Below are 6,000 nucleotides of genomic sequence, written 5' to 3' on the forward strand. Positions count from 1 at the left end.
TAATCAGGCAGGCTCACCTTGAAGCTAAAAGGATGGAATTAATAGAAACCCTTTATCAAGATAAAGGGAAACCAACAAAGTGGGGAAAATTAGGACCCCCAAAAATGGGGGGCTACACTTCTGAAGCACAGGGCGACACTAGACAGAATCCTCAAGCACAGCAGGGCCCTTGTGGGTTATCTTGTCCATCTCCATTTTACAGGGTATGCAGAAGTGACTTACCCAAGGTCACAAACTGGCATTCAGGACCCCGATTCCACCCACCCTGCCTCACCTCCAGAGCTGCTGGGCACTGGATTGTGAAACTGACAATCAGAGGATCGCTCCCTCACATCCTTTGTTGCCCAAGCCCCAGTCTCCAGGAAGTCCACCGGGCCATCTGTGCAGCTGAGAGGCAGTGCGCAAGGCAGAGGCTGAGCCCAGACACCAGGACAAACAGTTCAAAGTGTTTGGGGAAATGGGATCTCTTAAGGCTCCTAAGGATTTTCTCCAGCCTCAGAGATAATTTGGGAAGCAGCTAGATGGCACAGGGAGAGAACACTGGGACTTGGGATGTGGGAAGACCTGAGTTCAAATCCTTCCTCCAACACTAGCGGGGTATACAATTCTGACTCAGTGCCCCAACATCACTGAGTTGTTGTGAGGATCATCTACAATCAACCTTAGAGCACTAGCTATTATTGGAGGGTGGTAGGGAAGGAGGGAAAGCTGGTGGCCTGTAAAGAGCCTGCTGTCCACATAGGAGGCAAGGAAGGCCCTGCCAAGTGAAAGGCACTGTCCTCCATTACCTTGTAGGGGTGCAGCACTCAGGACTTCTGGCCATTCAGCTCCCATACGATGCACAGCCCAGTGAAAAACCAATTTTTGTTTGAAGGGGAGAGATGATGTACTATCAGGGATGCTCAAGCTGTGTCAGTAGTCCCAAAACCCAATCAATGCTCCCCCCTCCCACTTTTCTTTTTTTTTTTTTTAAAGCCAGAATCCATAGGAAATAAACTTCTGTCTGAATCAGTATGACGCCACTCTCCTCGGTGAAGGGAAGATGATGAAGACATATTATATGGGGGAGAGGCAATGCCTACAATTTCATTTGAAGATCTGTGAAGTACTTTACATGATCTCACTGGGTCCTCAGGACCCCCTTTGAGGTATATGCTACCAGCTCCATTTTCCAGATATTGAGGCACAAAGAGAGGAAATGGCTCACCCCAGGGGAAAGAATTAATGAGTGTCATGAGGCAGGAGTGTCTTGAATCCATGCCTCTTGTTTCAAGTCCAACTCTACCCACTCTACTTGCCATAGAAGGTTGGTTATCACTAGTACATGACCCCATCTAAGGAGCCTTGATGAAAACAGACTGACGCCCGGAGGATGGCGCCCATTCTGAGAAAGGCCTTCTTAAATAACACAGGGCATCTATTAGAAAGACTTGGAAAACACTCATTCTCCAAGGGGTCAAAACGCAATACCGAAGCACCACCGTAAGGAAGTTCAGGTCCAGGAATAAATTTCACCTCGCTCCTCTTCAAGTTATTCAGTCCTGTTTCAATAGAAACGATTGTAAGAACAATGCAGGCCCCAACATCAACTATTACCACTCCTGAGCTACTAATTGACCCAACTTGCTCCAAAAAGCAACATCTTTTTCATTTCTAACTGAGTGACTGCCATCTAGTGGCAACTTTCCTGCAATTTCCAAAGTGACTGGTCCAACTGTGGTGTATCTTAATCATTGAACTGGCATTGATATAAACACTAAGCCCACATTTGAGCCAAGGGTTCAAATTCTTCCTTAGCAGCTAAGAAAATCTTAAACATAGGCAAACCTGTATAGGGTACAAGATGTGGGTCATTTCCTATCACTGTTGGATCAAGCTCTCATTACGCTTTGGTTGAGAAATGAAAGGAAGACCTTCTAGATAAAACAGCAGCCACGGGGCAGCTAGGTGGCGCAGTGGATAGAGCACCGGCCCTGGAGTCAGGAGTACCTGAGTTCAAATCCGGCCTCAGACACTTAACACTGACTAGCTGTGTGACCCTGGGCAAGTCACTTAACCCCAATTGCCTCACAAAAAAAAAAAAAAAAAAAACACAGCAGCCACAAGAGAGGGCCACACCCACCCAGCCAAAACCTAAGAATCACATCATGCCAAATAATGATCAGGAAATCCAGTGAGGACCTCCATTGCCCGCTTCCACCTCAGAACTACAGGGAGAGTCAGCCAGAAACCCCCAGGGGATGGAAAGGGAGCTATCAGCAAAGCCAGTGCCACTAGCCAAGGCAAACCAGCCCACAGCCTCCCAGAAAAATGTGTGACCGACAGGGCTCAATGTCCAAAGCTCCAGCATTGCGCAGCCACCCACGATGCAGCCCCTGGAAGTGTCTCAGGCTGAGGTCACTAGAATTCTATCTCAAGAGGCCACAGAGTACCTTGAAAACCAAGCACATAGAGCTTCATTGATACAAGGGCATATGGTCAGAAAGTGGAGGTCAGGGAAGGAAGCCGGGGCAAGACTGAACAGTACTGATCCAAAAGTATAGAAGACAGAGCCTGGGCCTAGCACAAAGCCCCAGGTCAAGAAACAGTCTAGAGACAAGTAAACTGAAGAAAACACCTATTATGAGAAAGAATTATTGCAGAAGCGGTGATGCCCAAAAATCCAACACAGAAGGAATATTATAACGAAACATAGATTTAAGGAGAAAACTGGCTTCTCACAAGGACTACGTGAATACTAGAAAATGGAGCAAGAGGGGGAGGCTAGGTGGCGCAGTGGATAAAGGACTGGCCTTGGAGTCGGAGACCTGAGTTCAAATCCAGCTTCAGACACTTGACACTTACTAGCTGTGTGACCTTGGGCAAGTCACTTAACCTCATTGCCCCCCAAAAAAAATGGAGCAAGAGGTTTATTGTCAATGACATGAAAAAGCTCAGAAAGAATTACAAGGAAACTAACTAGCTTAGATCATAAAATAGCAATTTTATCCTAGAAAATGAAGACCTGATGCAGAACTGATCAAACAGATATCACTGATTCTATGGAACAGTAAGAAACATTAAAACAAAACAAAAGATTAAGAAAATAGGAGAAAATGTAAGATATCTGATACATCATATATACATGTATATATAATATATACACACACATATAATAAACTGACCTGGGAACTGGTCAAAGACAGATAATTTAATTATCACTGGCCTCCCTGAAAACTACGCTTTTAAAAAAAAGCCCAAACACTATTTCAAAGAATCAGAAATTAAAACTGCCCAGATCTACCATAACCAGAGAGCAAAGTGAATCTAGAATCATCTATCACCTGCTGAAACCCTAAACGTCCCAGAAATGTCATGGCCAAAATCCAGAGCTTCCACATCAAAAATTCTGCAAGCTTCCAGAAGGCCTGAGGCCCTAACCACAGTCAGGATCATGTAAGCTTTAATAGCAATGTCTATATTTTTACAGCATTAACTATTTTTATAGCATTTACTCCATTTTATAGCCTTTACCAGCAGTTCATACTATAAGTAAGAAAAGAGATTCAAATAGGATATTCCAAAGACCAATGGCATGTATAACCAGTAATAACTCACTCTGGAAAGCTCAGTCTAATTCTATAGGAAAGAAAACAGATCTCTAATGGAATAAAGATGAAATTTTCAAGTATTCCAATGAAAAGCCCAAAGCTGAGAAGAAACTTTGACATGCAGAAACCAGAATCAAGGGACACTAGAAAGGCAAATTTCTTTCGTCAAGGGCAAGAAAGCGGCTGTATGATGGATGCAGTTGCTAACAATCCAGTAAAGGGAAAAGAAACAGGTATCCTTTCAAAACTTTATTTTTCAATAGGAAATTGAAGCATTAAATAAGAGAAACAGGCAGGACCTGTGAGTATCTTGGCTCCATTCTGAAGATTTCAGAAAGGGAAAGAGAACGGAGGGTAAAAGAAGGAAACACTCTACTGTGGAATGGAGGGAAGAAGGGGATGGAACTTGGCTTTCCCAGACTGGGCTGCAAGGGAAAGGCTTGGGGAGCAGGCAAGTGTAAACCTCACATTCATACTGAACCAAAGGAGGCTGAAAATCCACATGTTCACCATACATAAAGTCTGTTGTAGAAATGCACATATTTGACAGAGAAACAAGTGGAGATAAGAAGAGGAGGGGTTGAGAGGGAGGAGGATACCGGGGAAGGAGCAGTTACAAGCAAAACAAACTCCCTGATCTTGATGGGGAAATTAAAAGAGAACATTTGGAATGTAGGGGGAGGCTGCTCTTTGAATGGGGACTAGCTGGACAAATTGTGGCATATAAATACAGGCTGTCCCCAAAGACCTAGTGCAATTTTAAGCCTTAATGGCTTTAAACTTAATAGCTTAGAACTTGAGCTATTAACACTATTAAGGCTTAAAACTGCCCTGACTTTAGAACAGCTGTGCTGGAACACTCTTGCATTGTAGGAAATTATGTAAAAAACAATTTTCAGAAACATCCTGGTAAGGATGAAATGAAGTAGAATGAGGTGAGCTGAACCAGAACAATTTGGAACAATACCTCTGAAAGGTATTTCAGAACACAGATGAAAGCAGCAGTGCCTGGGCACGTCTCCGGAGGACCTGGCTGAGGCACACTGCCCACCTCCTGGGCAAGGTACAAGAAGAAACACACATTTCTGAACACGAAATAGATAGCAAGGGAACAAAAGAAATTCATAGTGTTCTTAATCGTCCCCAACAGGGAGTTCTCTGTGCCTTTTTCCCATAACTTTACTGCAGATTAATGACCAGCATCCAAGGAAGAGGGCACCAGGAAATGCCTTTCTTCAGGGTAGGCTCTCTATACAAAATAAGACTCATGGCCTCTTCCTTTCACATCCACTTTAATGTGAGTTACAATGACTCATAGATTAGCTTAACAATGGAGCTGGAAAGGCTCTTTAAAGATCATATGATCTAGCTCAAACAAATAAGGAAACGAAATTTCTAGAAAAACTAAATGACGAGCCCAATAGTAACAGAGCAAGATTTGAACCCAGGTCCTGCCTCCACAACTCCTTCTACACCACAGCAGACTCCAGCTGTCAGCAAATAACAAGTAGAACTTTTTCTTCCAATTCCAAATTTAATAGGAGTATGTCAGATATACAAGCTACATTCGTCTGGTACACTCGTGCTTAGGGCTTGAAAGAATTACCAGATGTGGTGAGCAAAAGCTAACATAGCATGAAACCGCCAGTGTGGGTGACTCCATCGTCACCCCGTCACCAGCCACTGGGTCAGAATGACACAACGCCTGTTAGAAAGGTGCTGGCAGGTCCAGGAGCCAACCACAAGAACCCTTCCCCAGACCACGCTCAGAATCCTAATGAAGATCACAAGGCCTCCTTTGGATTGTCAAAGGCCAACGGGATTCTGTGGAGAAGTTTGTTCCTGCTTGCCTCCAGGGATGTCAGAGACATTTCAAGCTTGGGAAGCTGAACCAACAGGGCTGGCACGGTCAGCATGACCGAGCTTCTGAAGACATGGGGCTAACACTGTGGAGATCATTAAAAGGCATCCTTACATGGCTCGCAGGACAACTCTGTGTTTTGTATTCATACCCTTTCCATAACCATTTTTTTGAAATTATAACTTTTCTAAAGTTTCCCACCATGAAAAAATTTGGGTGTTCGAGTGTTCTTTTAAATGAACTATTTCAAACTCTAAACTGGAGACAGTTTTTGGCCTGTTGTATAAAAGTACAAATAAGGCTGCTAACGAAAATAAGAAAGAAAAAAATACTTCGTTTTGGTGTTTGCTGTAAAAAATATATATATAATTTTCTCCTGGGAACACAGAGAACTGGTTATTAACTTCTTGCTTTTATAAAAACAACAGAACAGCTCAGGTTACTGTGACCTCTGACAGGTCAAGGAAACAAGTTATTTTCTGCTCAAATGTGATTATAGCATATTACAAAGTAATCCTTGCTGTTTAATAAACGTTCTGGAACACGAAG

Source organism: Dromiciops gliroides, chromosome 3 (genome assembly GCF_019393635.1).
Source record: "Dromiciops gliroides isolate mDroGli1 chromosome 3, mDroGli1.pri, whole genome shotgun sequence".
In the NCBI taxonomy this organism is placed as follows: Eukaryota; Metazoa; Chordata; class Mammalia; order Microbiotheria; family Microbiotheriidae; genus Dromiciops; species Dromiciops gliroides.